Source organism: Sorex fumeus, unplaced genomic scaffold, assembly GCF_029834395.1.
Source record: "Sorex fumeus unplaced genomic scaffold, SorFum_2.1 ptg000129l, whole genome shotgun sequence".
Lineage (NCBI taxonomy): Eukaryota > Metazoa > Chordata > Mammalia > Eulipotyphla > Soricidae > Sorex > Sorex fumeus.
The window spans coordinates 11,442,618-11,461,563 of record NW_026606186.1 but is presented as its reverse complement, the minus strand read 5'-3'; positions in this window follow the sequence as shown (position 1 = coordinate 11,461,563).

Here is an 18,946-nt window from a genome sequence, read left to right as displayed (position 1 = left end):
GAGGGAGGGAGGAAGGAAGGAAGGAAGGAAGGAAGGAAGGAAGGAAGGAAGGAAGGAAGGAAAAAAGAAGGTAACGGGGAAGGGAAAGGGGAAAGAAATTGGGGAATAGAAGGGAAGGGACTCAGAAAACAGTTAGGAGAAGGGAGAGGAGGGGAGGGGAAAGAAGAAATTGGGGAATAGAAGGTGAGGGGAGGGAAAGGTCGGGGAGGGGAGAAGCTGGGAGGGGAAAGATGCGAAGGGGAGGAAACAGAAAGAAAAGGAAGAGAGGAGAGCAAAGAGGCAGTAAGGAAAAAAGGAAGGAAGGTGGGAGGAAGGAAGGAAGGAAGGAAGGAAGGAAGGAAGGAAGGAAGGAAGGAAGGAAGGAAGGAAGGGAGGGAAGGGAGGGAGGGGGGAGGGAGGGAGGGAGGGAGGGAGGGAGGGAGGGATGGAGGGAGAAAAGAAGGAACTAGGGAAAGGAGGAAGTAGGGAAGGAAGGAGGAAAACAAGAAATAGAATCTGAGCTTTAATCAAGAAAATTTGAAGATGCAGAAGTAATATAAGTATAGCTGCTAATAATATTCATAATCAAAAGCACTCTAATTCCACTTTCCCCCTAACATTAAGCACCTATATCCCTGGAATATTTATTTTGTCTCTCAAAGTCTAAATCTTTGTACAAGTGAAGTGGGAATATTATTTCTCTTGTCAGATTGTCGTTCGGATCAATCTGGATATTGAATGCAAATATTGTCACAGAAAAGAAAGTATAGTAATGGATTGAGTGTATTCAATATGTGTAGAATTTTGTCAAAAGACTTTTCTTCACATTTAGAGAAAATATAAGAATATTTTCTCCTAACTTCTTCAATGTAGTAGAAAATTAAAAGATTTATTAATATTTGCCCCTGGATTCTTGAAATAAAAATATCCAATTAGTGATGTTTTATTTAATTTATTGCTGTTAATATATTTGCATCATAATCATAAGTAGCATTTATTCATACTTATAATGGAACAAGCATGTTTACCTTAAAATGAATTTAGAAAACTCTCATAAGTTTCTAGACTTTAGAATAATTTAAGTGATACTGACATATTTAATTTTAATGGTTTGGTAGAATTAAGTATGAACTTGTCCCAGTGGTTTTGCATGAGGAGCTTTGAAATAAGTTATCCTAATTTTCTGTAGCACTGTAGCACTGTCATTCCATTGTTCATCAATTTGCTTGAGTGGGCACCAGTAACATCTCATAACAAATTGTGAGACTTATTGTTATTGTTTTTGGCATATCGAATACGTCATGGGTAGCTTGCCAGGCTTTGCCCTGCAGTCAAGATACTCTTGGTAGCTTGCCAGGCTCTCAGAGAGGGGTAGAGGATCCGAACCCAGGTCGGCCTCATGCAAGGCAAACGCCCTACCACTGTGCTGTCACTCTAGCCCATCCTAATTTTCTAAGACAATAAATATGTTTACCTTATGAGTTTTTGTTAACTGTAGTTTCCTTTAAAACGTACCAATTTGGGGGAGCCAGAATGATAGTAAAGTAGGTAGGCATTTGCCCTTCATGTGATCGACTGCGGTCCAAGCCTTGTCACAACATATGGTCCCCCAACCCCTCCAGGACTGACCCTTGAGCACAGAGACAAGAGTATTCCCTGAACACTGTGGGGGTGCCTTCTAAAATAAAACAAATTAGTAGTGCAAGGCACAGGGATAACTCACAGGTAGAGCACCTATCTTGTCAACATGAAACCACAATTCCAAGCCCCAGTCCTGCCATGCACATGCACATGTTGAGTGTAGCTGTGTTGCTGTCTATGGGATCCCCACCTCTACAACAAAAATTTCCAGTGCACTGCAACCAAGTGTGTGATAGCATAACTAATGTGTATAGCCCTACTGAGCACTGCAACTAAGCAGGTCACTATCCAGCTAGGACCAAAAACACTTTTTGATGGTGATGACCACAACCATAATGTGTGTGACCTCTGGTCATAACAACAACAATAAAGGGAGGGGAAAGCGGAAAGCTATGGATCTGTCTCATTTTTAAGGTCACCTCACCAAATCAATGAAGTAAGCCCTTGTGACCTTTCTTTACCTTTAGCAGTTGTATCCCCCTTGTTTTGTCAAATTTTATGTATCTATATTTTAGCCCATCAATTTTTGTTTGCTTTGGAGTCACATCTGGCAATGCTCAGGGGTAACACCTGGCTACACACTCAGGAATCACACCTGGTGGTGCTCAGGTGACCATATAAGATGCCAGGGATCGAACCTGGGTCGCCCACTTGCAAGGCAGGCACCTTACCCACTGTACTATTGCTCCAGTTACTATCCCATCAATCTTTTTTATATTTATTAGTGGATTATCTTACTTATACTTTTTTTTACAAAGTAGCAACTTTAAAAGATATTTGTTAAAGTATTATATTTTATTTTTATAAATTCCACAAATCTTTGTTCATTCCCTCTTATTTTTACAATATTAACGTTTTTATTTGTTTTTATTACTTTTTTACTTTGATATTGTATTCATTTTTATATCTTTAACCTTTTATTAAATTAGGAATTCGTGATATATATTTTCCTATGTGGGAAATTATTTAGTGTTAGTCCATAGTTTTTTTATGCTTTATTTCTATTGCTATTATTTAAAAATGATTTCATAATTCTGTTTTACTTTACCCAAGGTCCTTTTAATAACTTTTTTCTGTGGGGGTGGGGTTGGGGTCACAACTGGAGGTGTTCAGGGTTTACTCCTGGTTTACTCCTGGCTCTGCACTTAGGAATCACTCCTGGTGGGCTTGGAGGTCCATATGGATGCGGGGGGGGGGGGGGGATAGAACCCAGATCAGCTGCATGAAAGGTAAATACCCACCTGCTCCTATTCTGGCTCCTCATAACCATTTTTTAAAAGATGTCTTGGTAGAGAATGCTTTCTAAAATCTTTTTTTGTTGTTTCAACTTTTCTTGACTATGTTCATAAACTTTATTTCTATTCTTGAAATTCATTGAGTTCAAATGTTTCTATGTGTGTCCATCCTATGATATGGACAATTCCATGAGAACATAATTTCTATTCTGAACTAGAATTTGAAATGCCAGGCAGGAGATAATCAGGAAGCATGCTGGTCATGTTCCCAGGTTAAATTCCTGGCATCACAAAATGCCCCGAGCAGCCCTGGAGGCCCTGAGTGTCACTGGGTGTAGCTCTGGAAGCCATTTTAGTCGCTCGTGTGGCCAGGAATACCACACATTACAGTGTCTGCCAGCAATACTGAGACCTCATTTCCGTATACTGAATTGATGGATGACTGAGAATTGCCAGTAGGGCCCTACACACTCTGAGCATCTCTCGGGAGCCACTTACTTTTTCTGCTGTTGTGGTAGATTTGAGATATCCGTTTATTGACCGTTCTGGAGCAATAGCACAGCAGTAGGGCGTTTGCCTTGCACGCAGAGAGCCCAGCTGAGTCGAGTTCGATTCCTCTGCCCCTCTCAGAGAGCCTGGCAAGCTACCGAGAGTATCTCGCCTGCAGGGCACAGCCTGGCAAGCTACCCGTGACGTATTCAATATCCCAAACACAGTAACAACAAGTCTCATGATGGAGATGTTACTGGGCCCACTCGAGCAAAATCGATGAAAAATGGGAGAACAGTGACAATGACTGTGTGCTCCTTAGACCTGAATTTTGTCAAATTTTATCTCCTTCATAAGTGTTGAATTAATGTATATTACCTACTAATCCGGATTTCTCTCCTTTCTTGCATCTCTTAGAGTTTCTGTTTCTGATGTACATTTAGATACATACATAAGTATTTATTATATTTTTATTGTGCTTCATAAAATTTAATATTAGAACTACATTTCATTGTCTCTTTGGAAAATTATTGGTCTACAGCTAGAGTAATGGACTTTTACTTTCCCTAGGAATTTCCCACAGTGTGAGATTTTCAATGCAAAAATAAGGAAAGATCCAGAAAAACAGGAACAGTTGCTCACTCTATTTAAATTCTTCCTTTTTTGGATTGAAATAGGCTAAACCCTTCTTTCTTTTTTATTTATACTCTTTTGATAACACTATCATTGAAATATAATTTACGTATCAAAAATACTTAACTTAATATATAGAATTACATTTTTATAGATTCACAGAATAGTGTCACCATCAATACAATGAGATAGCTTATTCATACAACGGAATATTATTTTGTCATCAAAAAGACTGGACTTTTAATATAGGTCATGACATTGATCAGACTTAAAAAGATCATGCTATGTTAAGGAGAACTTTACAAAGTAGCACACAGGATGGGATATCAATAATATAAAACATAGAGGGCAAACAAATATATGAGACTGAAGGTAGAATAGAGGATGTCAAAGATTAGAAGTTTTAAGAAAAGAGTTGGCTAATGGAAATGGGTTTCTTGGGCGGGATAAGGATGATCTGCACTGGTTTAGTTTACTTTTATGGTCCTCTTCACATCCTTACATAGTTTTATTTCTAACCTGTTTGTAAGTCATCGTAGTTTTAGAATCTATATTCTTATCTACAGAATGGTATAAAAATTCTTTTGTCTATGCTGTTTGTCACTAAACCTTTAAATTTTTATACGAGTGAATTGAGTCCATGGTATTTATCAGTATTTTTCCCTTTCTCTGTCCTAATGCTTTATAATATGTGTAAGTATGCTATCTTTTGTATAGCTTTTGTATATGCTATCTTTTGTGTCTTGTGTCCTTCCTTCCTTCCTTCCTTCCTTCCTTCCTTCCTTTCTTCCTTCTTTCCTTCCTTCCTTCCTTCTTCATGCTCAACAGTGTTCAGGGCTTACTTCTGGCTCTATGTGCAGGAATCATTCCTGCAGATAACATATAATTCTCAGATCAAACCAGAATTGATTGTAAAGCAAGTGCCTTAACCTCTGTGCCATCTGTGTAGCCCCTTATTTTTAAGATTCTTGGGAAGAAGTTGGGGATGTAGTATTTAGAAAAGTTTGTATTATTAAAATTGCTTCCTTTATGTCAATTCTTTTATTTAAGACCTCTAGAAACTTCTCTGATAATAGACTGTTGGTTCACCACCATTTGCTCAAGCGGGCCCATTAACGTCTCCATTGGAGACTTTGTTGTTACTGTGTCTGGCATATTGAATATGTCACGGGGAGCTTGCCAGGCTCTGCCATGCGGGCGAGATAGTAAAATTTACTAAACATCACTTCTGTTTCTTCTTTAGCCATCATGAATACACTGTGAACATTGTCCTCCCATTGTTTTTCGATTTGCTCGAGCAGGCCTAGTAACGTCTCCATTATTTTGAGACTTGTTGTTACTGTATTTGGCATATTGAACATGTCATGGGTAGCTTGCCAGGTTCTTCTGTGTGGGCAAGATACTCTCGGTAGCTTGCCGGGCTCTTCGAGAGGGAAGGAGGAATCGAACCTGGCTTGGCCATGATAATTTATTTGAATTATATCCTTATTTATTACTAGTTAAAACAATCATAAGCTTCATTTCCATTTCATATGCTCTCCCTTGTTTATTTATTTATTTGCTTTTTTGAGTCTTCCAAGCAGTATTTAGGAAACCTGGAGTCTCCTTCCTGCAATTCTCAGTCAACTTGGCTAGTGTTTGAATGCAAAAACTCAAGGATGATAATCAGGTCCAGTGATATTCGGGATTAGCCAGGCCATGAAATAGAGCTCAGGGTCCACCAGAGCAGCACTTTGCAATGTTTGGGCACCATGTGGCACCAAGGACTGGACCTGGGTCAGCTATACTTAATGTGTCCTATTAATTAATTTCTATGCTATCTTTTTGACCCTTTATCTGAAGCATAAACCCTTCTTCTGAAGTTTCTGAGGAGATAGTTGCTACAGCCGATACTTCCTCCCTTATAACCATTATTTCTACTTTGCTCTGCAGGTGGATGTATATTTAATGCTCAATATCAGGCCTCAATGTGTCTTCCATCATTTCATTCTCTGATCGTTTATTCAGGAAAGGCTCCTGGGAGCAATATTTTCTGAGTTCTAACTTGTTGAAAGCAGTTTGTCTGCAGTCTTTCCACCTGGAAGTAAATGTGGTTGGATTTATAATATATATGGTTTATATTTTCGTTCCCTGAGCACTTTAAACACATGAATCCTTGTTTCATAATATAAGTGTAACTGTCAAGGAGTCTGATGACCACTGGGATTTCTTTCTTTGGTGATCAATTTCATCCTTTTGCCTGGAAACACTGAATAGTTTTTAGAATGTTTTAGGATGGGCAATTATTTTGGGTACATAGTGTTCCTTTTCTGCATTTGGTTTCGTATACACACACACACACACACACACACACACACACAAACTGTTCACTTGAGTCATCCTGAATAGGATTGGCAGAACACTAGATGAAGGACAACCATGTGAACAAGCCGGGTTCCGCAAAGGATTCAGCACCATCGACCATATCCACACGATAACCAAGCTCATTGAGGTTTCTCAGGAGTTCAAGATGCCACTGTCTAATGTTCATTGATTTAAAGAAGGCTTTTGATTCTGTTGAGATGGAAGCGGTCATCGAAGCCCTAGCCAATCAGGGTGTACAAACTCAATGCATCAGGATCCTCCATGAGCTCTATTACGGATTCACTACCAGGATCTCACCATTCTACAAAGAAGTAATCATCCATGTCAAGAAAAGGGTTCGGCAGGGTGATACCATTTCACCAAAACTCTTCAGTGCCACCCTCAAGAACATCATGCGATGACTGGAATGGGAAGGAATGGGAGTGAAGATAGATGGTCGGCAACTACACCACCTCTGCTTTGCTGATGACATCGTTCTAATAACACCAAACATCAGCCAAGCGGCACAAATGCTAACTGACTTCGACCGTGAGTGTAGAAAGGTCGGATTACAACTGAATCTCACAAAGACAATGTTCATGAGAAACAGTCTTGTTCCTGATGTTCCATTCACTCTCAGCAGAACCACCATCTCTGAACGCAACAGTTACATATACCTAGGTCAAGAAATCAACATGATGAATGACCTGGCACCTGAGTTACGCAGGAGGAAGAGAGTGGCTTGGAAGGCCTTCAAGAGAGTCAGAGAAATAGCTAAGAGGACAAAGAACCTCCAGCTCCGAGCACATCTCTTCGATTCCACTGTTCTTCCTGCATTAACATATGCCTCAGAGACTTGGGCCCTATGAAAACAGGATGAGAATGCTATTCAGGTGTCTCAAAGAGGAAGTGAAAGAGCTATGCTTGGAGTATCACGCTTCACTCAAATGAGAGATAGAATCCGGAGTTCCAATCTCCGTCAACGCTCAAGAATCAGGGACATTGTCTCATTTGCCAAGGCATCAAAAATCAGATGGGCTGGACACGTAATGAGGTTTAGAGACAACCGCTGGACTAGAGCCATTACTGACTGGATTCCACAGGATGTCAAAAGATCACGTGGACGCCCACCTACAAGATGGTCAGACTTCTTCGTCAAGACCCTGAATGATCGGTTTGAGGCTCTGCATATTCCTAGAACGAGCAGATGCCATTGGGCTACGCTAGCACGCAACAGTAATAAATGGAGACGTTACTGGCACCCACTCAAGTAAATCGATGAGAAACGGGGTATCAAGTGATCAAGTGAAGTGATGTACATATTTCAGAAAGGAGATTTTTATTTAAAATTCTTGAATTCTATCACTACTTTTATATAAGAATTCCTTTTATGAATGTATGTTTCTTTTTCCATTTCTCCATTATCCTCATTGCTTTGGAATATCCCCATTATATTCATTGTTTTGGGTATATTTTGAAAATTTAGGTTTAAATTTTAGACGGCTATGTACATATGCTTTTTTTTTTTTTTTTGCTTTTTGGGTCACAGCTGGTAATGCACAGGGGTTACTCCTGGCTCTGCACTCAGTGCTCAGGGGACCATATGGAATGCTGGGACTCGAACCCAGTTGGCCGCGTGTAAGCAATCGCCCTACCCACTGTACTATTGCCCCAGCTCCTGTACATATGCTTTTAAGGTTTTGTTTTTCCTGTCTGTAGAGTTATCACCTCTTCATTGGCCATTTTATTTTCATTAATAATCTGTATTTAACTCAAGTTATTCTTGCCCTTAGAGTCTTAATGGGACATCTGCACTCACCTGCCCATTAGATTGTACAAAACTCAGTAAAATAAACTTACTATTCCCAAATTCTTTCTCGGTTTTCCATTCAGTGAAACTATCCGACTGCGTCGTGACTTTATTTTTTTTTCCTATATATTTTTATTTCCTACTTTCTTAAAATTTCTGAAAAAGAAACATTTAAAAATGTAAGAGAATAACAGATATACAAAGTCATGAGGAAGTTTTGCTCTAATTGAGTGGAATAGGCTTAATAAACAGTGTTTGTTTTAAAAGTGCTACAATTTTATCCCAAAGAACGTGGATAATGTTTTCTTTCCCCTATTTCCAATACATCTTTAAGGTTAATTCTGAAAGTTATGTGAAAAATATTACGTATAAGTTTTTTATTAGAATGTTGTTTTTTCTCTTTTGATCTCTTGTCTAGACAGTTTGTCTTGAAACAACTTATTAATTTAGTTAAAAATTTACTTTAGTCATTATCTGAATTTGAAGTTTATTTAAAAATACTAATTATTATTTTTTTATAATCCATGTTTTCTTGAATCATTGCCTTGATTTTAAGGTTTTTGTTTCAGTCCTCACATATTCTGAGAATTTTGTTGATCTCTAAGTTATGGTGTGTCATCCTTAGTTTCTCATAATTTGAGGTTTGGAAGATATCTTGACAACTCATTTAAAGAAAAATACAGGGTGTGTTTGTTTTGGTTTTGATATTTTAGCTGTATTTTTATGGGAGGTTTAGGGGACAAAAAAAATATAATCCTCAATCCCATTTTTCCAGAATTTTCTGGATTTTGAACAATGTTTAAAGAATTTTTTCACAATAATATCCAATATGTCCAGTTGCCACACCCCCACTCCTAACTGCCAGGTCTGTGTTAACAGTCTTTGCCTCATTTGCTACTGAAGGGGAGGATAATAAAGCAGGTTTCCTTCTACATTTATAGGTTCTTGACTAACTCCCCTGTAATAAAAGAAAAAGAAGAGCAGAAAAACAAACGAAGTACAATAATTTGTAGCTATTTCATATTCCAAATGCTTTAAGTTACCACTTTAAGTACTATCTTCAGTTAGAAACAAAAAAGGATGTTTCATGAAGGGGATCAGTTATGGGCAGTAACCAGGAAAAGCACAGTAAACTTTTTGCATAAAAGTAGTTGTGTAAATATTATCCTAGCTTTCTCCTCTGATAAGAGTCTGGAGAGATTTGGTCATCTTCATTGGAAATAGAGAATGATAACATTTACAATGGAGATTTCCTTTATAAATGTCAGAAAAAAAACTTCTTGAAAAGGATAATTTCTCCATTTTCTGAGCTTCTCCTATGACAGCTATTGCTTAAAAATAATCAACCTAAAATAATTATTGTGCCAAAGAATTTTCTTTGGGGAGACATATTATGATCCCCTTCATTACTGATTCTGAGGTATTTTAGACAAATATGTCTTAATCAAAATCTACTTCATTACTCAGAATAAACTAGTTATAAAATCTTTGAATATCAAGATATGAGTAAACTCCCTCTTTGGGGGTGACAGTATCTAAAGCAATTTTGTATTGTCACAACTTTCTGACCCTGTTTCCTTTCTTTGAAACTTCTATGCTACTGGTTGCCTCCCTAGACTCATGCCATGAGATCCTTTGTGTAAATTTTATCTGCAGTACCCTTGGATTATTTTGGGGATCCATGGCAGTTAGGGTGTGTGTGTGTGGGGGGGGAGAGTCATGGTTAATAAGACCCTGTTTGAAAAAGCTAATCTGGAGGAACCCCTGTGACCTTATGCAGTATGATCTGTGAATACAAAATCTGCTGAAGCTAGAACATAGAGGGACAAATGGATGTCATCTATAGGAGACTCTCATGGGTTGTAATAACAAAATGCTTCTGTGGTTACGCAAAGAAGTGAAAACACAGTGAGGTCTTTATATCTGGGGCATTTTTTCTGAGTAAAGAGAATTCGAATAGAGTCTGTATCACTGTATCACTGCCATCCTGTTGTTCATCTATTTACTCGAGCAGGCGCCAGAAATGTCTCCATTCCAGCCTCGAGATTTTAAAGGCCTATCCTTACTTGTCTTTCCTAATACTGCCATATTGGAGGCTCTTTCAGGGTCAGGGGAATGACACCCGTTATTGTTACTGTTTTTGGCATATCAAATACGCCACGGGTAGTTTGCCAAGCTCTGCCGTTCGGGCGGGATACTCTCAGTAGATTGCTGGGCTCTCCAAGAGTTACATATGTATATATCTATATCTATACCCATATCCATATCCGGATCTAGATCTAGATATGGAAATGGATATGGATATGGATCTAGATCTAGATATATACATATGTAACTCTTGGAGAGTTATAGATATATAGATATATAGATATATCTATATATACATGTATATATATATATACATATTACCAGAGCGATAGCAAAGCGGTAGGGCATTTGCCTTGTGTGCAGCCTTCTTCCTGGCCAAGCCAGGTTCGATTCCTCCGTCCCTCTTGGAGAGCCTGGCAAGCTACTGAGAGTATCTCACCCTCATGGCAAAGCCTGGCAAGCTACCCGTGACATATTTAATATGCCAAACACAGTAACAACAAGTCTCACAATGGAGATGTTACTGAGCCCGCTCAAGCAAATTCATGAACAATGGGATGACAGTGCTACAGTGCTACATATTTCCCTCTATGATTTGTTGCCTACTGTCTGAACCCCATAAAATATGGTATGGTAATTATGGAAAATGAGTAGGGAGTGTCTTATGATATGGCCGGTAATATGTTCACTCATATGTGAGGCTTGGCCCGAGCATGTGGAAAGTGGCCTGGAGCATGGCAATGGTTGGGTAGTGGAGGTTGGCTGCCAGGGCTGGGTCCCTTGGGTGGGGAGGGCTCTTATCTGCCCCCCTCTGGAGAACCCCGAGTGAAAATAGACTGGCACGGAGCCTATGGGGGAAAAATAAATATTTGGATGGACAAAGTATTACAGCTGCATATATATGTTATGGATATTGAATGTGATGAATTTATGTTAATTTTAGGGGATTTCAAAGCATATGTGCTTTTTTTCCCTACTGCTTGGCAGAGAGATGGGACCTTGTCTGATTTGGAGTTCCAGAACCATAGTGGATTTTTAATTTTTTTCTATTTACCTGTCCATCTATATAGTTATACAAGAGCATTGTGTAATGCAGCAGAAATGTAATGCAATAGAAATACAATTTCTGTCAACAATAGGCAAAAGTCTCTCAGTTGCCTTTAAAATGGCTGGTTCTCCCGTTCTTTTTCTTGTGGTGTGCCAGAATCCACATAGATATACCACCAAAGACTAGGGCTCTGCTAATCGGGCTCCATGTCCTTATAACCCAACTAGAGTCAAAGCTCCTTGCCTCACCAGAATGGCTATTCTGTAGTTTTCGTACATACACACAAGTGCTGTATAGAAATTCTTCCTAAACACCTAAAATTTCCCCCTGATTTTTTTTTTTTTGCCATGCCTAGTTGTGCTCAGAGTTTATTCCTGAATTTGTGCTCGTGGATCACTCTTAGCAGTGCTAAGGGTACCACATGAGTGCAGTACAGGAAATCAAACTGACTTAGCCATATTTAAGGTAAGTACCTTAACATTTGTTTTTTCTTGTCACCTAAATTTTCTCCCTCTTCATGGATAATTTCCCAACAGTCATTTTTACATCCTCTCCATCCTATTCCCCATCATCAGCACCTTTCTGTCTTTGCCTCAATTGCTTTACCATACTGTTCACCTTCTTCCTCCCAGAGTATTTTCCACTCCAGACATTGACAATCTTTTACTTTTGAAGTGTGTATTTAGCTTCCTTCATCCTGGTTTCTCCAATATATTTACTCACCCATTTAAAGTTTCCCTTCTGAAATCTTTTTTTCCTTAGAAAGGAGGGAAAAGCAGAGGGTATCGATATCACTAAGCAATGCTTCCAATCTGATGAGTTTACAGTTTTATGGCCCAGTTTTGGAGTTCTTAACTTGTATAGAGTAGGATAGATGTGCCAATTTATCAAAACTAAAACAATAGTGGGTGTGTATCAGAAAGAGAGAGAGAGAGAGAGAGAGAGAACACAAGCTAATGAGATAAAATAATAAGGAGTGAATAATTTATTCAGGATTACTCACACTTACAATAAAGTATCATACAGTAAGTCACAACTTAAGTGTGAGACAGAATGAACTGATCTCAGAAAAGGAACATTTATAGAGACAGATTCTGCTGCCTCTAATTAAATCCTCCCAAAAATCCATTATTATCCCCTTTGGACAGATGACAAAAATGAGGTTCAAAGAAGCAAAATAATCTCCCCAAGATTATGCAATGAATACTATCTCTTTGACTTTCAAGATCATGGTCTATCCTCTTTGCAGTGCTGTTCCCAGAGTCTGTTTCTCCCACATCTAGCTTTCCCTTTTTGATGAGGTAAATGGGTTGCAGGTGAAGAGGAAGAGAGCCTGACTAGCTTTCCTGCAATTCTTTCCTTAACCAGCGGTCCACCATGCTGCTTTTGCAGGAGTAGATATGACATAGCTTCAAGGCTAGCCACACTGGCTCAGTCTAACCAGTTGCAAGAGGCCAGCACAAGGCCAGCGTATACTTTCTCTCCAGCCGGCCTTTGCGGCTAATCCTCTTCTGTCCTTCAAATGCTGGGACTGGGACCCTCCCTTCTTCCCCTCCAGCTCTGCCACCAAGGATAGCACACAGCTGGAAAAATAGATAGGTCTTTCGAACCCTCTCATGCGTGCGCTGTGGGGCCAGGTAGCTCTATAAATATGGTAATGGTTTCTCAAGCATGCCCAGACTAGAAATGAGTCTGAGAGGCTGGAGAAAGGCTGTTTCCACTGATAACTGCGGTGGCAGCCTTGTTGGAAGAGACTATATCCAAGCTTTAGGGTCAAATTAACAGCCCCCCACCCCTTCTAAAGCAGATACTCTCTCTTCCTCCCCCACCTCCCTATTAATCGCCTGCACCCACCTGTTACCTGATTACATTGATGACAGCCGCAGAGGGAAGAACGCAAGCAGCAACTCATGTTTAGTCTATTACCAGGAGGCCCAGACTTGAGATTTAAAAAAAAAGAAAGAAAGAAATACACCAGCAACAACACAGCTACATTGATGTGTACAATGGGGAACCAGCTTGACACTTCTCTGCCGTGGCCCTACTGAGAAAAAGGACAGCTACAATAAAAAGCCAACCGCCTGTTCAGACTAAATCACCACCTGCTCAAAGAAAAGCAGCCTTTCCTTTGCTCTTTCTTCAGTGAATAGTCGACAGTGACCCCCTGGAAGGTCCCACAGTATGCAGGGAGTTGGATTCCAGGATTCTCCGACAGCCTTAGGCAAAGCTTTAGATATGTCTCTTGCCTCAGTCGGCTAGAAGTGACAATGCTTTATTTGAGGAGGTTCGAGGATACTGAATTCTCATTGTTTTCTTCCTTCCTTTCTCTCCCTGCCCTGCTCTTTCTCATAAACATGAGCCTCTTTCAAGGAGCAGCTACAGCAGTTGTTGTGCATTCATTCAACAAAGAAATTGTTCTGCAGAAGGAGAGAAAAGACTTTACACAAAGTCTTGGCCTGTTAAAGTCTTGGCCTGCAAGATACCCAAGGATTAAGGGTTACCTATTGGGTTTTTCTAATTTTTTTGTCTTTTGGAGTCACACACAACAATGCTTGGGTGGTTACTCCTGATTCTGCACTCAGGAATTCCTCCTGATGGTGGTCAGGAGACCATATGGGATGCCAGGGATCAAACCCAGGTTCTCCATGTGCAAGGCAAATGTCCTACCTGTTGTATTATCTCTCTGGCCCCACATGTTGGGTGTCTTAGCCCATTTTTGTGTCCCGGATCCTTTAAGCACTATACTTATGCTTGTTTCAGAGAAGTGTTTTTTGGGTGCATAAGCCACATATAGAACTATGACTCAGATATCCATTGAACACATTTTAAAGTGTTTATTAAACTCATAATAATAGTGGAATCATAAAGGTGTTACAATCCTATTTAGAGGGAATTTAAAAAAATTAAATATTTATAAGTAACTGAAAATGCTGCAATACATGTGTTCATAATGCATGTGCCTGAAATTAGGGAAGTTGGGAAGTCGCAAAGAAGAAGCAGGAATCAATTCCACAGCTATGGGACAAAGTTGACATCTTCAAATTAGAGCTATTTTCATTACTCTTAGATTTCCTTGACTCAGATTAGTAAGATAACACAAAGGCATCAAAAGGTGAAAACTGCTATAGATGGAAACAGATAATCCAACAGTATGGCATTGCTCTAACATTGTCTAGAGCAATATTTCTCAGCAGGGTGACATATGAACCCCCTGTGGGCCCCCAGAATAGTCCAAGAGTATTACACAAAAAAAATCATATAAATAGGGCCACTGCACAAGGCTAGAGGATCAGTTGGTAGGTCATAGGAGACACAGGAAGAAAATTAGGTCTGAAGAGGGTCAAGCTTGAAAAAAAGTTTGAAAAACACTTTTCTAGAGGAAACTAGTGTCAGGTTCTACCCTTTCAAAAAATTCTAAATGTTTACTAACGAGATATGAGCAGACACAGAGAAAGCTAATTATATGGAAATATCTGTCACTGTCACTGTCATGTCATTGTTCATCGATTTACTCGAGTGGGCACCAGTAACGTCTCCATTTGTCCCAGTCTTAAGATTTTAGCAGCGTCTCCTTACTCGTCTTTCCCAACACTGCCGTATTGGAGGCTCTTTCAGGGTCAGGGGAATGAGACCCGTTATTGTTACTGTTTTTGGCATATTGAATACACCATGGGGAACGTTTCAGGCTCTGCTGTTTTGGCGGGATACTTTCGGTAGCTTGCCAGGCTCTCCAAGCTATGATTGTTGACTATGGTCACTAAAATAGCTTAAAATCACATGATATAATAATTCATATCCATTGACGCATATTATTGACGCATTCAATAATATGGTATTGCAATGACTACCACAATTTTCATCGAGTCACATGCCTCACTATTTTAAGTTATCTGAAATAAATATGATGTAATTCGAAAATATCTATTGCTTTGAATATGAAAATATACACATGTGCTGTTAAAACCAATATGATTTGTTATTTTTATTCATAAGGAAAATATCAACTGGTTTCTGTAACTAAAAGGATGCATTTTAGTTAGAAATTAGTAAAAAGAAACTGCATTCTTTTTCTATCCAAGTATGGACCTTTAGAATCCTATCATGCTACATATAAAGTGCTGATGAATTATACAGTTACAAATTACATATTTGTAACTGTGTAAATGTATGAAATGTATTTGTATAGATATATACAAGTAAATATATTTCAAATATGTAATATATATATGAATCCTCCAAAATTCATAATATTGAGATTTAAAATATTTAATTTGAATTGGAGGGTTAGGAAAGACAAGAGGTAAAATGAAAGGAAAAATGAGAGGCAAAATGAATTATGTATTAGAAATTATTGATGAATCTGAGGAAAGTGTTGTCAACTCTCTTCCCCAGAGTATTCCACAAACTAAAGAAACCAAACATATGTTTAGGGAACCTGTATGGAGAGTGTTAACATATTCCTCCATCTTGAGTTAATGCTTAGATATTACAAAAACCCTAGAGTCTTGGCAGAGATGAATAATAATCTCCAAAGGTTGTTCAGAACTCAGTGTGCTCTGGTTGGTGTCACAGATGTAGTATAAAGAGAAATCCATCTCAAAGAATCTTTGTCAGAGAAGATAGGGAGATCCAATAGTTGCCTGATGCATTCATGCTTGGGGTCTCAAAAAGCAGAAGGATAAATATTAATAGAATGCAGACATTGCATGATTATCCCCTATGAATACCCTGCAGAACTATGACTGCTACTGAAGAGAAGGGTGGTATTTACTTACAATGCTGGTAGAGAAAATGTCTGCTGTGTATTGAATTTTGTCAATGGTTTTACACGAACATGATTCCACTTCTGGCATTTACTCAAAGAAACAAAACACTATTTTGAAAAGATATATATGCACTCTTATGTTTATTGCATTGATAAAATCGCCGGGATATATGGACACAATGCAAATGTTCAATGAGATAAGAATAGTTGAAAAAGTTTTGGTATAAATACACAATGGAATACAATGCAGCCATAAGAAAAGATGAAGCCTTGCAGTTTGCTGCAACTTGAATATAACTGGAGAGTGTCATGTTAAGTGGAATCGATCAGAGGAAGAAGCACAGATATCAGGTGATCTCACTCATCTTTGGCATATAGAAAAAGAAAATAAGGGAATGGATATTACTGAGTGGAAATCCCCATTGTCTTTGATTGTAGAATTGTGACTACTAAGCAGTGTCAGGGCTGGAGCGATAGCACAGCGGGTAGGGCGTTTGCCTTGTACGCAGCCAACATGGCCGACCCAAATTCGATTCCTCCACCCCTCTCGGAGAGCCCGGCAAGCTACCGAGAGTATTCGATATGCCAGACACAGTAACAATAAAGTCTCCAATGGAGACGTTACTGGGCCCACTCGAGCAAATCGATGATCAACGGGAGGGCCTTTACTTTTTACTTTTTACTTTTACTTTTTAAGCAGTGTCAAGCAGAAGGGGAGACAAGGCAGAATAGAGGTGACAGTGACTGTACAGGAGGATCTTAGATATTTTGGTTGTGGTGAAGATAGATACATCAAAAACCATAAGTGTTAACACGAGAATAATCCTGGTACCGGGCTGGAGCGATAGCACAGCGGTAGGGCATTCGCCTTACAAGCGGCCAACATGGCCGACCTGAGTTCGATTCCTCCGCCCCTCTCGGAGAGCCCGGCAAGCTACCGAGAGTATTCGATATGCCAGACACAGTAACAACAAAGTCTCCAATGGAGACATTACTGGGCCCGCTCGAGCAAATCGACGATCAACGGGAGGGCCTTTACCTTACCTTAATCCTGGTACCTAAAACTTAATAAAACAAAGTTTTATTAAGGAAGGAAGAAAATGTCTGTTGTTAAGTAAGTGACTCCAGATAGTTCTTGCTTTCAGTTGTAGAAAGAAAAAACCACCCTATATTTTACATACTCAAGTAAAGGTAAGGTAAAGGTAAAGGCCCTCCCGTTGATCGTCGATTTGCTCGAGCGGGCCCAGTAACGTCTCCATTGGAGACTTTGTTGTTACTGTGTCTGGCATATCGAATACTCTCGGTAGCTTGCCGGGCTCTCCGAGAGGGGCGGAGGAATCGAACTCGGGTCGGCCATGTTGGCCGCTTGTAAGGCGAACGCCCTACAAGCCATACTCAAGTATGTTAAGCCCATACTCAAGTATGTGGACTTAAGAGTGCTTCATTCTCTTTGAGAACATCTCCCAGATCTAATCTCTTGCTTTGCATCCCATGACCACATTATTAATTCAAATTTCAATCCTGTGATTGAAGGTCTCCTAGCTCCTCCCACAATCATATACCCACCTGACTTCTTTTACTCACCATTGCTTAAAACTCCCTGCTTTTTTCTTTTGACCCTCCTCTTGTCTTTTGACTTGCAGCTTACTCTGTCCTCAGAATGTCTCCTCACCTCCTTATAAATCCTTGCAATACTTCACTGAAGGAAGAGTTTCCCTTTTCCTTGGTACAGATGCACAGCTGTGCCCAGAAATTCTGTTTTCCCAGAATTTCTTCTCACCGACTGAAGCTTAACTATCCTTCATGACTATGCTCTTCCCTCCTGAGAAGAGCATTAATGAAACTTTAAAACTTCAAGAACTCTTTCTGCTATGAGCAAGTGATATTGCAATTTGTAATACCAAACACACCTCTGATCTTTGCTCGCTCTGTGGCAAATAACACCTCAAACCCTGAGAATTTCCTAAGTGACTAGAGCAGTAATGGGTCATTTGTTTTCTAATGGTATGAATTTTGGACAGCTAAGGATGGAGGTGTGTTGATGGGGGTGTGTGTAGGAAAGGGTCAACCATGCTGTTAGTGTGTGACCACCGACTCCATTATCCCTCTACTCTTTTCACCTCACCCCACTCTTTATCCTCTGCCCTTCACCACACTGCCACTCCAGTTGCCAGAGAACAACCAGGGGTAAGGAATCATTTCTCCGCAGGTTTTAGAAGATACATAGTCCTACGTACACTTTCACTTCAGACTTCTGGCCTCCAAAACCTTGAGAGGAAAAGGTTCATTTTTCCTTACTACCCAGTTGATCTTTGGTTAGATGCAAGTCCCACAAAATAAAAATAAAAGGTTCCTAAAAATGTTTACTTTTAAATGATGTGCTTCCAACTGAAGACCAGGCTTTATTTGCCCAACAGCATAGAGATTTCTTGACCAGAAGGATTATGTCTGCAAGGATATCTTCTTTATTTTTTTCTAGTGTTTGTAAGACTGTATATTTCATGCACACATTATAATGTTACAGTTTCCTTTAAAATTTTTTTTAAAAAGGCACAGACCACTGAGCTAGTTGCATGAAGGATGCTCCTTCAGTAGGAACCTGTGTTCTCCAGGTCGTCCTATTTTCCAGCATGCTCACAAACCTGGTCCTCTTCATTCACTACATTTCCTGCCCGGCATCTATGGCATAATAAATGCATGAATAAAATTTAATAGTATAATATTTTAGTCAGAAAAACGTTCAGAGAGGAAGTTTCTGCAAACCTCCCTATGGAACCCCACTGCCTGGTGCTGATTGTCACCTGTCCTCCAGATCCCTGGCCACTTACCTATGTCAGTAGCAGTGGGGGGATGAAACCTATCCCACTATCTTTAATTAAATCACCACACTTCAGACATTCCCCTAGTCTGCAATT